The following is a 20,386-nucleotide window of genomic DNA, read 5'->3' as shown; positions in this document are numbered from 1 at the left end:
TATACACAAACTAAAGATTCTGATTGTTAAATGGCACCATGAACAAAGTCAAAATTAAAGGACAGTGAAAATATCTATGACATGCATATGGCCAAGGAGATATTCCTATATATTCATAATCTTTTCCACCAGGAAAACTACGAATACTCCAGCAGAAAAGTAGGCAGAAGACACAAAAGATAATTTACGTATATATAAAAAAATATAAGTGGTCATTACAAAGGAAAGCAAAGGCCAATCTCTCTAGTGATCAGACAAGTAAAAATTAAGATGAGATAATTTTTGGCTTATCAATTTGGCCAGAATTAAGAAGAAATCTAATAAACACAGTGTTGATGACAGGGTGATAAAATGGGCAACCGTATAGTAAAAAATGAAAAAGCAGATGACAAAAAAAATGTTTATATCTTCCAATTAAAAAATACATGCCTATATGTTTAGGATAAAAAACTTGGACAGAAATACAGTGGAATGTTAACAGTAGTTGCATCCGCTGGCCATGCATAATCTATAAGCTTTACTTTTGATTTTTAATGTGTTTTTCAAAATTTTCAACATATCCACAACATGTATGATTTTTCTTATCAAGAGGAAGTGTCATTTTTTAAAAATTTTTTTTAAATGTTTTATTTATTTCTAGGAGAGAGAGAGAGAGACAGCGTGAGCAGGGGAGGGTCAGAGAGAGAGGGAGTCACAGACTGAAATAGGCTCCAGGTTCTGAGCTGGCAGTCAGCACAGAGCCCGACGCGGGGCTCGAACCCACAAACTGCGAGATCATGACCTAAGCGAAAGTCGGACGCTTAACCGACTAAGCCACCCAGGCGCCCCGGAAGTGTCATTTTTTTAAAAGCATGTGAGATAAGAGTCTAAAGTCCTTCTCAGTCCAGGTTTCCTCTTCCTCTTTGTAAAAATCTCCTCTTTCTCAGCAAATTCTAATGAAATATGTCCTGAGGCTGTCGTCATTAAAGATAACTTTTAAATGTTTAAAAAATTATTTTATAAAGTCATAATACAATTTTTAATTACAAAGTTCATGATAGTCATGTAGCAGAAATGTTTCCCTTGTTTTCACTGTACAGGTATAATTTTACCTGCACTGTGACTTCATTAGGTTTAGACTGTATAACTGATGAGGATCAATCAACTATACCTTTGGACTAATGAGATGGACCTCTAAGTGATGAATTAAAAACAAACAAACAAACAAATTTGGGATACAGTTCCTTTTTAAGTAGCTCGTGCTTTCGGATCTTATTGATTGAATTTCTGATCATTTACTATTCTTTAAAATTCCACAGGGGACTTTCAAGGTGTCTTCTTGTCTCAAGTAGGATGCTGGCCAATGCCCAGGTATACTCACGTGTGCCGAGCTGAGGGGATCGGTTCCCTGCACTTCCCAGAGTATCCATTAGGCACTCAATCGATGCTAGTTGAACAGACCAGAAAAGATTCTTGGTCTGGAAGAAGGCAGGGCATCAGGTTGCTCCAGAGAAGGGAGCCCGATGCTGACAGACTGCATTCCAACAGTTTCCAGGTGAGGGCCTAGCATTGTCTTTCTGGTCCCTTCGTCTGGATCAGTGAGCAGATTGCATTTCATTTCAGTGGATTAGGGTTGGGAGTTGAGCTTACTAGTTCCTTCTCAGTTCTGTTTGGTTTCTCTCTCTCACACACACCTGGTGAGGCATTGAAATCCCGGTCCCGGGAGGGGCTGTTTCCCGAACGGTGAGTTTTGTGTGTCTGAGACTCCAGCCTGCAGGCAAACACCCTGCAAGACCAGCCAGCTTTTCCAGTGGACATGCTCAGCTCTGAAGTCTCATTCTGTCTCCGTCAGGGTTCGCAGGGGAATGCTCATTGTGACTTTGTTCCTCTTAAAGATCTGCCCTCAAGAATTAAGCCAGTGATAAGATAAAATTAAATTTTTATAATGCTTTGCAAGACACTGAGCTCTCAATTTACCCATATTTTATCATAATGGAGGGATTGACCCTGTCCTCTTTCTAAACCTAAGCAATAAAGACCTCTATGTTTTCCAGGAATTTTCTTTCCTAGGGACATATGCTTTCATGCAGATGGCTCTTACTTCATGTGACAGGAATGTCAGTGGAGCAGGGGCTGTCATGCGGACAATGTTACTCACCTTTTCTTACTGCTCGTCCCCACCAGAAACTTCTCTTCTGGTTGACCTGAGACTTGTTTGCTGATGAGTGGGCTTCCAGCTCCTCTGGAAGATTTCTGTCTGCATTTAGGTCTTGGAGGCTGTGGCGTCCATTCATTTTTGAGATGCTAAGCAGTTCCTGTGGGGAAGAGGTGGCCAGCATTCACATCATCTTTGATCAGATCATCACTCAAGGTAAGGTGACCAGTGAAGGGGGACCTAGAGCAGTTGTTCCTCAAAGTGTGAGCCACAGACCACCTGGTTTGACATCACATATGGAATTTGTTTTTTTTTTTAAGAAAAAAAGCAAATTCCTGAGTCTCATCCTAGAATCTCTGTTCCTGGGGAGTGGAGCTCTAGGATTTGCCTTTAAAGATTTTTTAATGTTTGTTTTTGAGGGAGAGAGAATCAGAATCCGAAGCCAACTCCAGGCTCTGAGCTATTAGCACAGAGCCCCAGGTGGGGCTTGAACCCACAAACCGTGAGATCATGACCTGAGCTGAAGTCAGATGCTTAACGGACTGAGACACCCAGGCACCTCTAGGATTTGCCTTTATAACCAGAGCCTTGGGAAATCCTTTCACACACTAGTCTTGAGGCTGGAAGCCAAGACTCTCTCTCTTCCATGTTGGGATGACTCTTAACCATTGCGTGCTCTGTTTAGCAAAATGCTTTTTCCCTATTTCCTCTGGGACTGGATTACAGTGACCTGGCCACCCCTTGCATGCATTCTTTGAGTTTCTTCATCCTGCAGATATGTTTTGAGAACCTACTATGTTCTAGATATTGGAAAAGCTCAAGAAATCCAAAAATGGCATCCAAAGCTGCCTTTGGGGCCAGTTGCTGAAGCAGAACCATGTATACTATCATTTCCTTGTTCCTTGTGCTTTCTATTGCTCATGTTGGAGGCCATGTGCTAGGAAACCCTTTTGTGGGGGACCCACCCCACTGAGGAAGTGGGGGCCTTGTCCAATCCTCTCTCCTTGATGGCAGAAACAGGACCAGCTTTTGCAGCAGATGGTAAGAAGAGGCACCGGCAGGCTTATTTGGACTTCATCTGTTCTCTTTTCTTTTTCTTTCTTTCTTTCTTTCTTTTTTTTTTTTTGCTTGGGTTGAGGCACCTGTGTTCAGATAGAAATTTTCAAAATCTCAGCAGCTTCTCCGTTTGCCCAGGTGGTCTCCAATATAATAGCCTTATCTAAAGTCAGCAAGAAGAATCTGTTATTGCTAAAAATGTTTATTGGGCTTTTGGGGACCCAGCTTCCCCATCATTGCTCCTTTTTTCTTTTTGCGCAAGGAGGCCCGTCATCGGCAGCCACCCAGCTTCAGTGCACGCTTTGTTTGCTTGTTATTTCCCATTTCCCTTGGGATAAATAGTTACAAGCACAACTCGAGGGGTAATCAGTCTACAGAAAACAGGAGAAACATGGAATAGTCCCTGGAGAAGTAAACAAGTGAAGTAAGTATGTGAAAATTCTTCATTGAGGGATGTTTAGAATGTATTTTGACACTTCTGGAATCTTTGCCTCTGTTCCATTTTTGTTTTTCTGGCATCGAGGAGCACTTCTAAGTACTTCACTTTGAATGTCCCCTACAACCCATTTTACTGAAGAGGAAACTGAGGCAGAGAGAATTGCTCAAGCTCAGATAGAAAATGCTGGAACCAGGATATACATCCAGACACTCTAGCTCCAGTGACTACCCTCTAAACTGCTCTGTCTGCTCATCTCAGGGGATCCTGCATTTTCCTTCATGTCATTTTAAATGGCTAACTACCACATAGCTCCATTTTAATGCCTTCTGCCTGATTCTTTTTTTCGCTTCATGTTTATTTATTTATTTTGAGAGAGAATCCCAAGCAGGCTCCACACTGTCAGCACAGAGCTGTACATGATACTCAATCTCACGAACCGTAAGATCATGATCTGAGCCAAATCAAGAGTCTAACACTTAACTGAGCTCCCCAGGCGCCCCTCCTTCTGCCTGATTCTTAACCCGTTGGGCCAGAAGTTGACTCCCTAGAATCTTCCATGAAACATTTCCAAGGAGTGGTGGCACTCCCAGAAGAAGGGGATCTTTGTCCTCCCTGGCTTGGTAGGGAGCCACAGGGGCAATGAGATTGGTGGGAACCATCAATATATGCATAAAGGAGAAGCTTGCTCATTGGCTGAGCATCAGTGAAAGGGCTGGTGTGCTAGCACTCTCCAGCAACACTCCTAAGGCTCTAGAGACAGAGGCAGAGAGGTGGAATGGAGGTCAGGATTACAACGAGGGAGGAGCAGGAGAGGGAAAGAGCACAGACCCAGAGATCAGGGGACAAATTCAGATAGAGCCAATTGCACTCACCCTGTGTGTATTCGCACGCAAGCTGCTTAACCTCTTCAGCAGTGTAAATAGCTGCCTTACAGCTCTGCTGTTGTATGAAACGGAGCAATGTGAATTTACATGTCTATTACGGGCTATGGCCACAGCAGGCTCTCAGTCAGTGGCAGTTTTTGAGATCCCTTTCTCCCCTGGACCAGCAAACTCAACCTCCATTTTTCCTTCTTAGATCAGGCTGCTGTAGAAGGATGAAGACTTTCTAGAGTTTGGCTATTTGTTCACAGTATGGCAACGGTTGGGAAAAAGAACTTGGGGTGGATTATTTTTGGTTATTAGACATGTCTTGTAATGTTTTATTTTTCTAGAAAGAAGCCATCTATGGCTGGTAATCAATACAGTCAGCATGCTTTGCCTTTGTCCATGCTGTGTCTGATGCTCATCTGAAGGATGGGTCAGGGGGTGGGGGCAGCTTGCTGACTCCTGTACAGCCTGACCCTCCCACACACCAGGGTGCTCTCCACTACTCTTCCTTCTCTGTCAGTTTAGACATTCTTGTGGTCTGGGTACTTTTGTCCCTCCAATGAGCTAGTTTGCCTTTTTATAAATAATCTCAGCTTTATGCTGTTTGTTTGTTTTTTTTTTCCATAGGTTAAACCTTGTGGGTTCATCTATCTCAATTTGTTCTTCTCTCTGGGTTTGCCAACATCTTCATTTCCAAGTCTTCTTCAGATTTCTTTCAGGGGTCTTTTGTTCTCTTTTCCACACTGCTAACTAGAATGTTAAATTAAATCTAAAGTGAGCAAGCACTGACCCCAGGACACCCTGCTGAGCACCTTTTCTAGTGGGAAACTTGCCAGAGTCTTACCTTTCCTTCATAATCTTTTGCTAGTATTCAAACCATGTGACTTGCTCTCTCTGGCCATTTGAACCATGTTAGCAATCAAAATTTCATGAGTTGCTCTGCAAAATGCTGCAACTCAAGTCTGAAAATGCAGTATCTGCTGGGTTTCTTTCCTCCTACCATACTTATGCTTTCTAAAACAAAAACATGAGCTATCACGTCGTTGTATGCTTTGTCCTTAAGCAAGCCTTTCTGCTTGTTTCCTGAGACTTCTACTTTCCTAGATATATTTACAAATATATTTTTACTTATGACTGTTGCTGATTACAGACCTACAGGTGCTGGTTAATTTCAGGACAAATGTCAGGCATTTTCAGTTTTTGCTTCTTTCCACCCCTCTGCTAGCCAATAAATCACGAGAAATAATGAAACCTTTCATGGATTTCTTACTCGGGTCTTTGAACATCCCAAACTATTTATTACCTGGCCCCTTTGATTTGTAAATGTTCAGGGTGTCCAACACCTGCTTTCTGTGTTATTTTCCATTAGCCCTATTTGTAGAGTCTTTGAAGTAATACCATGGCATCCGATTTCTTTTATATAGAAAAGTCCTTATCTAGCAGTGGGTTTTAGCTAGAGCTGCACATTAGAATCCAAGTGGGAGGCATTTAAAAATACAGATACCCAGCTCTCTCTGCCCCTTCCCCGCTCACACTCTGTCTCTCTCTCTCTCTTAAAAATAAATAAATATTTCTAAAAAACCAATTAAAACACCTGGGTGGCTCAGTTGCTCAAGCGTCTGACTTTAGCTCAGGTCCTGATCTCGTGGTTCGTGAGTTCAAGCCCTGCATTGGGCTCTGCGCTGACAGCTCAGAGCCTGGAGCCTGCTTCAGATTCTATGTCTCCCTCTCTCTCTCTCTGCCCCTCCCCTGCTCACACTCTGTCTCTCTCTCTCTCTCTTAAAAATAAATAAATATTTTAAAAAATACAAATGCTCAGGTATCCCCTCCTCCCAAGGTATTCTGATTTCGTAGGTTTGGGATGGGCTTTGGCTGTCTATATATTTTGTTTAGAGCTCCTGAATTGGTTCTAAGGGCATTCTGGTTTAGAGACACATACCAGAGTAAGTCCCAGGTCTGCGGTGTGCACAGCGGCACCCTGGCTGGCTCCAGCAAACCCCTGGGCTCTGGGCCACAGACACCCACCCTGGGCCCTGGCTTCTACTACCTTGTCCTGACTGGAGGAGGGTCCATCTTAGCTGGAACATGTATATGTGGGGGTGGTGAGGGGCAAACAGGAAAGGAGGGCTGTCTAAGTGGAGAGAAGAGTAGCACGATCAGCACAGAGCCAGGAAACCAGAAGCTCGGCAGTGGTGAGGAAAAGCTGGCTGGCTTGGGACCGAGCACAGGCTGCCTGAGAGAGAGTACAGGGGAGCAGCTGGGGCAGGTCAGCCCGGAGGTATTACCAGGGACCAGACGGTGAATCCCAGTGACGTCACCTCTGTATATAAAACCGAGTCCTACTTTCTTCTCTTCACGACGGCCAGGACAGACCATTAGGACCCAGGGCTTTGTGAAGCAACTAAGAATGTGTTTTGCTTTTTATGCTGTTTCTTAGGGGGATTATATTACTGATAGCTTCTTCCATACATTTTTTCCAGAGGCCTGGCTCCTGCTAGGGTGATGCCCTGGGTATCTGCACCAGGACCCCTCTCCCGCCTCCTAGCCAAGGTGACCAACGATAGCAGGCCGCAGGTGGGCCTCCCTATTCAGGTGGGATTGCTGCCAGTGCCCATTTTATTTTTGCTGAGATTTATGGATTTCCCTTACAAGAGGAGGATGGATACGATAAAGAACGAAGAGCATGTTAATATTTCAATCTTTCTCCAATGTATATGGACGGGCATTATTATCTACAGTGTATGGCCAAGAACACTGAGTTTAAAAGAGGGTAAGTACCTTGCCCGCAGTCACAAGATAGTGAGTGGTGGAATGAGGGTGGAGAACCAGGTCTCTCTGGCCACAAACCTCTGCTTTTTCCATTACACCAGTTGTGCCTGCCTGGGTGGAGGGCTGGCCGGGGACTGTTGAGGCATCCCTGGGGAGGTTAAACCTCACTTGTATTTTCAGTCAGACACTAGTCTCGGGGCATGTCTGGGCTCATTGGAGGATTTGGGGCATATTTAAGGCAGCTGAAGATGGATGTAGTGTCTGGGAAGTTGATAATGAGGTAAAGTTGGGATGGTTACAACTTTGCCTCTTGTGCAGGTTTGCCCAGGGCTGCTGCTCAAGCTGCGTTTTCGGCTTTTCTTTGGCTTCTTGAACATTTGCTCTCGCCAGTTGCGTCTTGTCTCCTGGCTTACGGAGCAGAAGAGGGAAACAGGTGCAGCCCTGAAGATATTCTTGAGTTGTTCCAGGGGATCCTTTTTCTCAGGATGTGTCTGGCTGGTATTTCCCTTTCTCAGGACTCCTGGGAACATCCAAAGGATGGATGAGCCCACAGGACAGCTGTGTCTGACAGCGGTGTTCAGTGTGCCAGGTTTGGAGGACAATCTCCTAACAAATCTCGGAGCTGCTAGAATATAATTTCTGTGAGGGCAGAGTCTGGGTCTATGTATCCTTAGCACCTAGTAGAGTGCCTGACCTAGAGTGAGAGCTTTAGAAGTAGTTGTTGAATAAGCATAGGTGCTCTGGCTCCACATGGATTTTTCTTTAATTAGTGGTCCTGCAGCACAGAGATTTCCCCAGGTCTATGAATGGAGAGGAATACAGCCTCTGTACTACCCTTATTTCTCACTGTTGGTTTGCTTGTTTCATCACGCTGTCACTTTAGGATCCATTCGTCCCTTTTAGTTCTCTAGCCAGTTCCCCCTGGCATATTCCAGCCTTTTAATCACATGACAGAGAAAAACCCAGTGAAGAGGGAAGGAAAGACTGTCAGCACACCGTGGTGACTTACTGAGAACACCAAATCGCGGGTTCCGTTTGCTTTGTGGGACCCCTCGTCCGTGGCCAGGCCAGGACCTCCTTGGTTGGAAAGGGCAGGGAGGGCAGCAACAGGGCCTGACGCTTCTCACTAAAGGGAGGGCACAAAGAAGACACAAAGAGGGCTCCTCTCTCCTTGGAGCATAAATGGACTTTCCTCCTTCCTCAGAACAGGCTGTTTTCATGGGAGTTTGGAGTAGTGGTTGGGGATGATGTGTCTGCCTCAAATCTCACTCCTTAAAACCCTCAAATTATACATTGAGGTGTTTGAACTATCTTCGGGGTAGGGGTAAGGAACTGGGAAAACCAGAATGTTTGATTTTTATTCAGACCTAGAGAACATCAGGGACTTGGTGGTGGATGGGGTCAGATTCTCTGAATTGCCCTGGTGTGGATGGGCTCTGCAAAATGAGAGACTTTGCACAGTGGGTGATTTGAATATGAAATATAACTTCCCATCACTATTAGTTGATCCAAATATAAAATCTTATTTTTAAAAAGCATTCTCTCCCCCACCATTAGTATGAGGGCTGGGTCACTCCTTCCTTTTGCCTAGAAATTCTTGGTGCTGTCATCCAGTAAAAGAAAAGTGAATTTCTTTTACTGGAATTCTTTTCTTCGAATGCTTCTGATAAAGGCCTGAGGATTGTAGGGTTTTGAGGTGGGAAGGATCAAGCAAATTCCTTCTCCCTAAATTGTCAAAGTAAGCCAAAGAAACCAGACATCTTCAAGAGTTAAGCTGTTAAACTAAGAAAAACCAAGCAAAGCAAAGCAAACCAAGGGAAAGCAAATGAAAGCAGGCTAAAACCACACATCTCCAAGATGCTTACCCACTGTGGAATGGAATTTCAGATGGCTGTAAGGTACCTTTAAATCTTAAGTTAATACTAAATTCCACTCTACATCAAGCTTGCCAAGCAGTCATTTATGCCATTCTTGAAATAGCCAGTGTTGGAGATCTCACTGTATTTTATTTTATCTAAAAGTCGGTCTGGTTGGGAGATAGAATTTTACCCAAACAAAATTTGACTGTGTTCTTGGATTTTCCTCATATACTCACCACTGGGTCATCTAATTTCTCTTACACTTTATAGTTCTTTAAGTGATATGATTATGAACTATTTACAGTTCTTATAGTTCTGTATTGCACTGCTTTCACTTAAGTTATATTGTGAACACTTTCCCACATGTGTTTCAAAAATATGAATTGTAATGGCTGCAAAGAATTCTCTATCATTATTTTATGCCCTCTTATTGAACATTTAGACGCTTTGTAGTTTATAATGTCACAACAGCAAACTCAGAACTCTGATTTCATCCCTCATTATTTCCTTACATTATCTTGGATGTGAGACTATGGGGTCAACAGGTGAGAATGCTTTATAGGATTTTTGCTCATATTGTGTTTCAGATTGTGCTCCCATGAAATAGATTCAGAGCTAGAGATTTCTGTGTGGAAATTTTACTAGAGAGTACCCTCGACATCTGTGAGACACTGAGGGGAGGGGTTGGGTAGAGGAAGAAGTTGAACTATGATGTATTTTAATAACGACCTTAGCTGATCCTGGGGAGATCTGGAGTTGAGAAGTCCCTTTAGAATTGTCCCAAACTGAGGCAAAGGGGCTGAGCCTTTGGGCGCTGACCACTCATTGGCTGCAGGTGCCTCTTTTTTTTTTTTTTTGATTAGTCCTAGAATGCCTTGATATAAATTATTTAATAACATTTTATAGCTTCCAGCCTTATTTTCTCCCAAATATGTCGTTTTAAAATTTTTCAAAATGTTTTATTTATCTCTGAAAGAGAGAGACAGCGTGAACAGGTGCCTCTTGTAAGGAGGGAACAGGCATGACCTTAGGTGAGGGATTTCCCTTTAGCCAAGGGCAATTCCTAGAGAAGGACTCAACTACTAGCATTCAGAAGCTAATGGTCCTGGTAAACTGGGGGAAAGAATCCTCAGAACTGAAGGGGGGAATCAGGTAATGTATCACAGCATCCACTGAAGTGGATAATCCTTGTATCTCTTGGGCTCATTTGTTTCTTGTAAAAAAAATCCATTCTATCTGGGAACAGATCTAGAATTATGGTCAACCTCTTTTCCTAGGGAAATGTGCAAAAAGAAATTTAATGGGAGAAATTATAGTGCTCACTGATGCACCTGTTCTCAGGGACACCTGACACTCATACCATCCTTCCTCCACAACCCATTGTAGTTTTACTTCCCTCTTAGCTAGACTTTTTGCTGATCCACAGGGTTACCTGGTGAGTGACGCAGACCTTCATCCTTGAAGGAGATGAGCTCCTGGTCATCATGCTCTTCTTAAGCCATGACTCCTGCTCTTGTCCATTTACCATTACGATTGGTTAGAGGATTATGAAGAGATGCCCCAGAGGTCCTTCTCATTGCCAGACGTAGTCTTATCTACCCTCATGTACAATAACAGCCCAACTTTCTTCAGACAGCCATGCTCAGTTGTCTCTGCAAGGATGATAATGTCTTTCCTTGCCTGTTGATCTCTTGGCACAAGAAGTCCAAAGTGCCTGAGTAGCAGCTTTAGCTTCAAGTTTAATGGGAGTCTTGCAATACCCCTGGTGGAAATATTTATGTTTTTGGAGCCAGAATTTCTATATTCTCAGAGCCAGGAATTTATGGAGGGCGTTCTCTTGGTAGATCATTGGGGGGTATGGTAGGTGGAACTACCACACTATTATCGGGAACCATGTATTCTGTACAGAGAGGACATGGTACCATATAATACTCATTGATTAAAAGGGCTCACTGCATCCTTAAGGATGATACCCCCTCCTTAAGCATAAACTGTAATGTGCTGCAGTAGCACCCTCAAAAGGCTATTTCTTCATCCTGTAAAATCAAAAGTTTCTGTGTGGTACAGTAGGTGACAAGACCAGTGGGTCCCATGATCATGTGCTCACTACTATTCCTCCTTTGTTTTAAGTGAGTTCCTTGGTGCAATGGGATATTGTGTGGGGTCTTGTGTTAGTGAACTAAACATGAGGCAAGCTCTCAAGTAGTGATATTTAATGAGGGCCTATGGTCAGGGAAGGCAAACCTATACCCTGAGTCTGTGCTGATTTCATTCAAGATAGATTGCTGAGCCTTTCATGTAGAAAAGGGTTCAATGTAATTAGTGCACCACAAAGCAGCCGGTTGGTGTCTTTGATACATGGTTCGGTATACCAGGGGCTTGGCAGTGATCTCTGTTGCTATCGTCTGGACATTCAGCAGCAAGAGTAGATACGTGAACTTTCATTGTTAGCTGGATTCATGCTTAGCCTCCATCCCTGCCATCATGACTACTCTGTTCACATGCCTGTTTTATCAGCTCTGAGGTGACTAATGAGGGAGGCTGTCTGACATCAACTGGCCAAGTCATTCTGTCTACTTGACTGTAAAGTGCCTCACCCTTGGTGAGTGCTTTTTGGTTGGCATTAACATGGGATACAGAAATCTCTGCACTTCATGCCCAGTTCCATATTCCTCTTCCCCAGATTGCCTTGTTCCTCATCTTCTAGTTTTTCTCCTTTCAGGTCACTAACAAACCAGCCAAGTTATTTACCATTGCTTATAAGTCTATATGTGTTTCACAAAGAAAGTGATTAAGTGCATCTCCAGAAGTCCATTGGGAGGATGTCCTCTCACTAGTACCTCTCAGGGACAATCTTGAGTGGGCTGAGAATACTGAAGTCCACTTCTGGTTTGCATTTGTCATAAGGCTGACCCATGTGTGAACAAAGCTTGGCTTTTTTTTCCCCCCTCCACCAGCTGTCCATCCAGGACCCCCACACAGCCATAGTAACAGTGGTGAATGATTCTGTATCCATCAGTCTTCGAAGTGTTAGGACATTCCCTTTTCCTCAGTTTATGGTTACTTGAGTAAATGGCCTCAAGGCCCTGTAGAGAAGACCAAGGTGATCAGTTTCTCACACACTTGCTGTGGCATTGCAGGATCATTCTGTTTGGGTACCTGGCCTCTCCTGCAGTCAAAAAGTAGAAGATCTGAAAACTGGTTTAGCTCTGGAAACTGGGCAAGAGACCACACATTTTTGCCCATAGCCTCCTGATCATCCAGTCTTGGTTTCTTTCAACAATACAGATTGAGAAATATTTGCATTGACAACTCATCTTTCTTGCCCTTAGGGATTCCATGTTCTGTTAACCGTTCCATAGCTCCCTCTGTGTTGGGCATCCCAGCTGCCACTCCAGTTTTGCTGCTCAAGACAATTACTGAGTTCATCTTGTTTCTGACAGTTAAGTGCTGCTATTTGGCCTGAACTGTGTTTATTATTTCCTTTCATCTCCATTGCAGAGCCCAGTTCTGTAAGAGCCTTTGCATCTGCTCTGATCAGCTCAGCCTACAGAGGATGGTCACTGCTAACTTCTCACTGCTGCTGCTGCTCTCTCCCCAATACATTTCTTATCACTCTGGTAATGCAGTGTCCTCCTGGCCACCTGCAGAACATAACCTGCTCCTAGGTCTTCTAGCTTCCATTGTATACCCCATCTCATGCTCTCCTCTTTGAATCTTATATCTCTTCTTGCATAATATATCATGGTAGTCTGTTTTTTCTGTTTTACTTATGATGAGTCATTGCTTTTACCTAGTTTATAAGAACCATTCTATTTTTTTTTTTAATTTATTTTTGAGAGAGAGAGAGAGACAGAGAGAGAGGGAGAGAGAGAGAGACAGTGTGAGCAGGGGAGGGTCAGAGAGAGGGGGGGGGACACAGAATCCAAAGACAGGCCCCAGGCTCTGAGCTGTCAGCACAGAGCCTGACGTGAGGCTCGAGCCCATGAACTGTGAGATCATGACCTGAGCTGAAGTCGGACGCTCAACCAACTAAGAACCATTCTAACAGAATGTTAACACCATCAGCTTGGGTACTCACCAGGGTTGATAAATCTTACGCCAAAGGGAGTGCTTTCGTAGCGATGATCTCTCTTTTATTCAAATTTGTATTCCACTCTCTTTGATGCTACCATCTCAGGATCCAGTCCCAGTTAGAGTTTACTCACTCCTCCTGGTACATGTTGTCTGGGACCTGCATACCCCTTAGGGTATGGTGTCTTTTCTCTCATTGCAGATTTAGCACTTTCCTGGCCAGGTTAGGTTGCATCTTGACTCTCTGGTGGCCGAGGGTAGAGATGGGCTAGATCCTGAGAGAGACCATGTTACCTTGCCAGGCAGAGACCCCTGCATTGTCTTCAAGTAAGGGAGGAATATTAGCTTTATCAAGAATGAGGCTCATGTCAGTTGTGTATCTCTAAGAAAGAACTTCACTTCTATGCCAGTTTCTTCCAATTATCATTGTCCTGTCTCTGATTTTGACCCCCACTTGACTTCTCAAAAGTTTGACTTCTTGTGTTCCTGATGTACTATTTTATCCACTGCAGATAGTGATTGTTCTTCCTCTAATTAAGTTGCAGAGAACAGAGGACTTCTGCAACCCTTTAACTTCTCTTCCAACCATTTAGCCTACCTCCTCTCTCTGTCTCTCTCTCTCTTGCGCGCGCACACACACACACACACACACACACACACACTCACATTCACACATAGTCCTGGTGAAAACAAACAGCATATAACCTAGCAGATTGCTGGAGTAGTTTCTTAGCACCACTATCTGTTGCCTAGAGTTGGCCTCTCAAGTGAAATTCCCATCCTTTGCAGCTCTCATTGACACTTCCCTTGACTCATTTCCCTAGTGCAGTAGCATGATATGTTTTAGCTGTGCTGTCCACTCTGAGCTTAAATTGCCAGGGGCACCAATAAATAATTTTATTTCACTTTGCCTCCCTTCTTATTCTATTTCTGCTACCTCCCTCCCTTAGGCCATGCATAGTTATTTGGAAATTCTTGGAAAATAGCTGCCAGCAGTCTAGCTTCTCCAAAGTTATTGGTTTGTTGTCTATCCAGTAAATAGAAAACTTGGAAACATTTTAGAGAATTTCTCACCTTTCCTACCTTCCAGTCTCTGTAGCAAGGCCAAACTGGGATTCCACTCCAGAATCTGAACACAGGAAATAAGCTTAGGAACCACCTAGGTCTGTTGGTTCCTGGGCATTCTTGGGACTGGAGAATGTTTCTGTCTGGCCAAAAATGCTCAGCTGGCTTCAGGCCTTGGAGGGCAAGGCAAGGACAGCTCTAAAGACAGAGTAAAACTGTACCCTGTGTTCTGAGTCTGCCATTAAAACAAAACAGGAAAAGACACACATCTTTCAGGTCCTGGGTTAATTCTGTAAAAAGATGAAATGCTGTAAAGGTCACACATTCATGAAGAAACTTTTTCCATGAGCTGCCAAACTTCTTGTGGTTGTCTCTCCATTGAGAAAGTTAAAAGTTCATTCTCTGGGATTTTTGGGTGGCCATTCAGCTCAACAATGCAGAATCTTTGTTTCTTTTATGTTTGGCCTTGTGGCCTTTAACCCAAGACAAGGCAACTTTCTCTGCTCTCTGAGATCATATTATACCTGATTTGCCAAAATGGCAGGCACTTTTCTCCCTGGGAAAATGTGATATTTGGTTTCCTCAGATTGTTTGTGGGACACAAAAAATTAGGGACTCAGAAGACTGGCTTTACAACATTTTTTTTTTTTTTTTTTACATTTTGAATAAATGTTTTTCTGGGAGAAGTCATCTATTTCTGTATTCACAAAAGACAAACGATCAGAGAATAATTTACCAGGAAAGACAATAATATTTTAGGGTGAGGATGTTGGTTCTCTCCTGCCTAGAAGGCTTTCTGTTCCCATAAGGTTTTCAGCTAAGCCTTAGGAATCTGGAATGCAGTGGGATTGGCCCAAACTCTGGACAAGCCCTGATTAAAAATGTCTCCAGGGATCTCTCATCCTTATGTAAAGAAGGCAGAGCCATAAAGCTATGAATCTTCTCCCAAAATCTTTGCTGATATCCAATAAGGGGGGATCCTGCTATGATTGATTCACTATGAAAAGTAAAAACAAACTAACAAACAAAACCCCCAAACAGCAGGGACCCCAAACAAATGCTTACAAATCTTTATCAACAAGGGGTTCTGGGGGAGATAAATAATGGGCTTTCTACAGTTTGACAGAATGAGTAGAACTGATAATTCTTGCCTATCCTTACCTGCCTAACTACCACCACCCTCTCTAATCAAGCTATTGGTCTAGACTACAAATTCCTAAATCCCCAAGGGTTGGACTATGGCCAGGGACTACTGATTGCCCATAGATATAGATGCTCACTACCATATATACTTGGCAAGAGGTATGATTAAGGTGAAAAAGGGCTTTAAAAGTCTCATTGTCCCCTTTGCTTGATTAATTTGAGCCTATGAAGACAGATGGACATCTGTGGGATGACATTCTTATGAGAGAGACCCTGGAGATATTTGTTCTTGGAATCCTTCATGGATTCTCCCATGGTCAGATTATCATTATTACTGCTTATTTTAATATAGTGAATCCTGCTCACTAGCACGGTTCTTGAAGGCCTACTATGAACAAAATATTCCCCAGGTATTATGGAACGTAGGGTATGTTGAGTAAGGAACAGTTCTTGCTCTTAGGCAGCTTAAAGTTGTGTGTGTGTATGTAAGAGAAAGAGAGAGAGAATGAGAGTAAATACATTCCCTAGAGCATCAAATTTGTTTTCTATTAGTCATCTTGCAATAGGATATTTAGTAGATGGGTTTTTGCATGGGACGTGATTTATCCTTTGGTCACAAAGCCAGTTGGGGATCATGTGGAGTCTAGTGGAGACTAGACTTCAGAGTTCCTACTGGTTCTAAATGTCAAAACTTTGTAACTACAGGTGAAGCTCAGAAAGATTATGACTCCCACAACCCATCTCTGGATCACTACAAGGAAATGATGTTCTTCCACCCAATGGTCAACTTTGTCAGACTTTCTTTTACATTTCAGTTGTGCTGCAGACTCCACCTACCCATATAGTTCCATCAAGATGTAGAAGACTATGCTTGGCTACTGCTTGATGCCAAAGCCTTTATTTGACCCCAGAAACAATCAGTCTCTCCTTTCCCAACAGAGTAGTTGAGATTAGGAAATATTGTGATAGAAAGGGAGGATGTTATTACTGACCTCAAAATGTGGACTTTTCTCTTTGGCTACTCCTCTTTATCTGCCATCTATCCTTTCTCCTTCTGTAGACCCCACACTTGCTCTTTACCTTCATAGGTATGTGAATTCTCTGGAGATGGAAAGATCCGATGGGACTCCTGAATGCAGAGCCCATGCCAAGGTACAAGAATGCAAGGATCTGGAGCTGACTTGGACCAGGGAGCATGTTTACCTGTACTGGCTGGCAAAAGGCAGAGTGGCTGGAGGGAATTTGCAAATCATCACTGTATTGAGAGTGGGAAGAGAGGACAGCAAAAGTCAAAACTGTAGTGGTATCTAATGTTAGATTTAAGAGCATGGCAAGACCTTAACAGGGAGGATGGATTGTTAGATGCTAAGAAGAGTTGAAACAGGGCAAGAAGCCATATGTGGGTCCTAAAAGGTGCATGAACTAATGTGATAAGGAAAACCAGGGCTCTGAGGTCTAATTTCATACAGTTTCAACTGCCTAAGCAGGGTTAGGCCTGCTGGAAGTAGCAGTCAAACAGGAAAGGTAATTAAATCACTTGGTCCTGATGCTCTGCTGGCTCTGTGAGCTTCTTCTTGGCCTCAGTGGACCCCTTTGTACTCTGGATTGTAGTCACCTGCTAACTTCCTCCTCCAGGCAGGCAGTATAGGGGTTGAGTATCCAGGAATCTGGATTTTAATAGGATGCTACATATAGTATCTACAAATAGGTTTTTGTAGATACTAAAAGTTTGAATAACCACCTGTTCAGCCCTGCCATTTTGGTCTGTCTCAAAGTCTTTGCTCCACTGGCTTATCTTGTTCTGTAGCTACTGAGGACCCAGCATTGGAATGCCCTCATCATGATATGCCAGACACCCCTGATCCCCACCTGTAGGAAGGGATCCTAACCCTGTGGGTGCCTATTGAGTTTGCTCCCTTGTCTCTGGTCCCACATTCTATCTTCAATCATGCTTTGGGGGGACCCACCCTATGCTGGAATGTATGTCAGCTGCTCTCAGAGGGACTAAGAGCCACACTAGAATTGGAAAGCATTAGCTGTTGTTTCCTTCCATGCAAAAAGGGAGGCAACCATGCAACATTCAACAGGGTAATTGAAAACAGGTTGAATTTTCTGCAGCTTTGGTCACAAGTGGGAAAAATGTCCAGTGTCCACTTCCTATTAAGAGTGGGGAAAACTAGAGATGCAGCAGCCCAGTTGATGAACAGAGGAGATAAACAAAACAATCTCCTGACTTTTTCCTGCTCAGTTTTGTGATTTTAAAAGGACCATACAGTATAGTGATTATATAAAAAAATAAAGACAAGTTTTGCCAGTGTCATTATGAAAGGGCCTTTACAATCTTATTCTGATGGGATCTCAGCATGGGAAGCAGAAGGTGAGGAAAGTGAGCAGCCACCAGGTCAGAGATGGGAAGCTCCCCTGTGCTGCCTGCTTGGATAAGGGAGAACATACCCCTTTTTGAGTTCCTGCTGATAATAAGGCAGGCTGTGTGGGCAGACATTGTTCCTGCACTGACTGGAGAGAACACATGGCTCATGGCACAAGGTGTTCTTCACCTTTGTGTACAATGTGGCTTTGCAGGCAAAAGGGCATTGAAAGGCCTGTTGGTTGAAATCCTGGTAGAATTCCATGTTTCAGAAACCCACCCAAATGTGATAGCTTTGCGGCTATATGGAGTGTCATCAAATCTAAGGTTAACCTTGTTGAATATGTGACCTCTCCTTCATATCTCTTTGCTTATCTTTATTCAATCTTGTGAAAGCAGAGAAGAACTAGAAATCCTTTCTCAAAGGGGGCTTCTGAGGAAGAGTTCCCAGAATATTTGCTCTGTGCTCACTCACGTACTTGTTTTTCAAAGGCTGCAAATTAAAAAGAAAACAATCATATACATTCAGACAAGAAGGGACACATAGGCCTGTGAGGTTGGAGGGCTACTGATGGTGAAGGCGCTCAAAGCATGGGAAGGTAGCACAAAATGAGGGTTGGATCTGGCCTCTCAGGGTGTGATAGCCTGGCCCACTGATCCTGGAAACTTAAACTGTTGGGCAAGGATTTTAGGGCCTCTGTGATACAGCCTGAGGAAGGATGTGACCTAAGCTTGGATCTCCTGCAAATCTACCATGATTCTTACATTTGTTTGGTGCTCAAAGTATAATTGCTGAATATCTGCCTTTTAATGGTCTTTTTGGTTCATTTGCCAGCACAGAACTATGCCTTCTTTGTTTCATTCATTCACTCACTTGGCAAACATGAAATATTGGTTGGTAGGCATCCTACTCTTTCCTCCTTATATTGCTGAGTCAGAGGTACCCCAAGGAGAAGGTCTTCTGGCCTCTTCCCAAAAAGATGTTTCTCTCAGGTTCATGAGCATGTTTTTCCTGTGCACCAAGTGAATGAATGAATGAATGTACCTGAAACAAAAACCAGTTTTCTCTAGAGTATTGTCTTTTTCCTCATAAGTTTCTATGAACTTTGAAAAACATGTTGCTTATTTAGTAAGCAGCAAGTATCCATCTTTCTCTGCAAAGAAAGCCTTAAAAAACTAGCCTCAAGATAGTTTCTATCCTTCTTATACTAGAAAAACAAATCCCTACATCTAGAGCATTTCTGGCCATTCAGGCTTACTTGGCATCCTGTAGTAGGGAGAGGTCAGGGTTGGAGACATAATGTTGGGAATTATTAGTAGTATTAAAGTCATAAGACTGGTGAGATCAGCAGGGGAGTGGATGTAGAAAGAAAAGAGATTGAAAGGCCAGGGACACTGTAACATTAAACAGTTGGGGAGACAAGGAGAAACCAGTCAAGAAGACCAAATAGGAGCAGCCAGAAAGGCAGGAGGAAAATGAAGGCTGTGTGCTGGGGGTTGTCCTAGAAGTCAGAGGAAGAATTTATTTCAAGGATAAGGGAGTGGTCAACTTCAAGGAATACCACTGGGAGGTGTAGAAAGAAGATAAGCTGTGCTGCCACTCAGTCTACAATGGGAAGTTATTGGTGACCTTTGAAAGGGCATTTTTGGTGGAGAGGTAGAGGTGACAGCCTGATTGGAGTGGGCTCAAAGAGTTCATTCATCTTTGCTGCTTAATAAAATGTAATAAATCAAGAACTTCAAAAACATCTGGTCAGGGAAGATAGTAACTTACCCTGCCTGTATTACCTCCTCTTACATCTTATCTGGAATTTTCTACACATTCCTAGCTGATGGGAATACTGACCAAGCTCCAGCCATCAGGAACCATGTCATCAAATATTGAGATTGGAGCAGTTATTACAAGGTTTTGGAATGAAAGCTTCAGCCTTTAGGAGGACATAAAATATTAACATAGGAAGCTAAAGATCATCCAAACTGAGCCCTTCTATTTTACATATGGGGAAATTGAGGCTCCAATCAGGAAGGTGACTTATCTAAGGTGACACAGCTGCTTTGAGACATTACCTCTCTTCTTCCACCCAATTGTACCTGCAAATGAATGTCTCTACTTTTTAGAAAGATTACTGGGGACCTATCTCTTATTTCCACCATTCCTTTGGATACTCATTTCAGGACCATCAGATTCTCTTTATAAATGAACTACTCAGATTGCAGTGTAATCCATGTTTCCATATAAAGGATTAAACCTACCAAGGTTCAAAAATCTGGGAAGGCCCTAGTAAGGCAGCCCATTCCTTGAGAAAGGAGAGGAATCCTCTGGCTCAGTAATGGACTCACAATTAGAAAACCCTGAGCTGGGTCTTACTGTGCTCCTCCTTGCACTTTTCTGTGATGTAAGCAGAGTTCATTTGGCCAGCTTCGCCAGGCTTATTCCTTCATAGATGGTGGCTGGCTATCTCTGCCTCCTGCCAGTTGGTGTTGTCATTCTTGGAGAGGACCCAGGTTGGACTATAGTCATGTGATTAGAGCTTTCTGGTGGTAAGGGTGTTCATCCAGAGTGCATCACCTACTGGGCCTACATCCAAAGGGAGGGAAAGAGCTCACATC

The 20,386-nt window shown here is 43.3% G+C and overlaps 1 long non-coding RNA gene across 1 annotated transcript in view; it reads left to right on the top strand.

Moving 5' to 3' along the window:
* The first annotated feature begins 2,203 nt into the window (after positions 1–2,203).
* The window catches only part of LOC120232193, a 76,214-nt gene continuing 58,031 nt past the window's right edge, over positions 2,204–20,386 (top strand). Inside the window, exons 1-2 of the long non-coding RNA XR_005528517.1 lie at positions 2,204–2,350; positions 6,979–7,090. This is a non-coding gene — a long non-coding RNA (uncharacterized LOC120232193). The remainder of the gene's footprint in view (positions 2,351–6,978; positions 7,091–20,386) is intronic.

Source organism: Hyaena hyaena, unplaced genomic scaffold (assembly GCF_003009895.1).
Source record: "Hyaena hyaena isolate Hyena2069 unplaced genomic scaffold, ASM300989v1 scaffold_70, whole genome shotgun sequence".
Lineage (NCBI taxonomy): Eukaryota > Metazoa > Chordata > Mammalia > Carnivora > Hyaenidae > Hyaena > Hyaena hyaena.
Note: the sequence above shows the minus strand (reverse complement) of the source record. Positions and strands in the feature narration are given on the sequence as shown.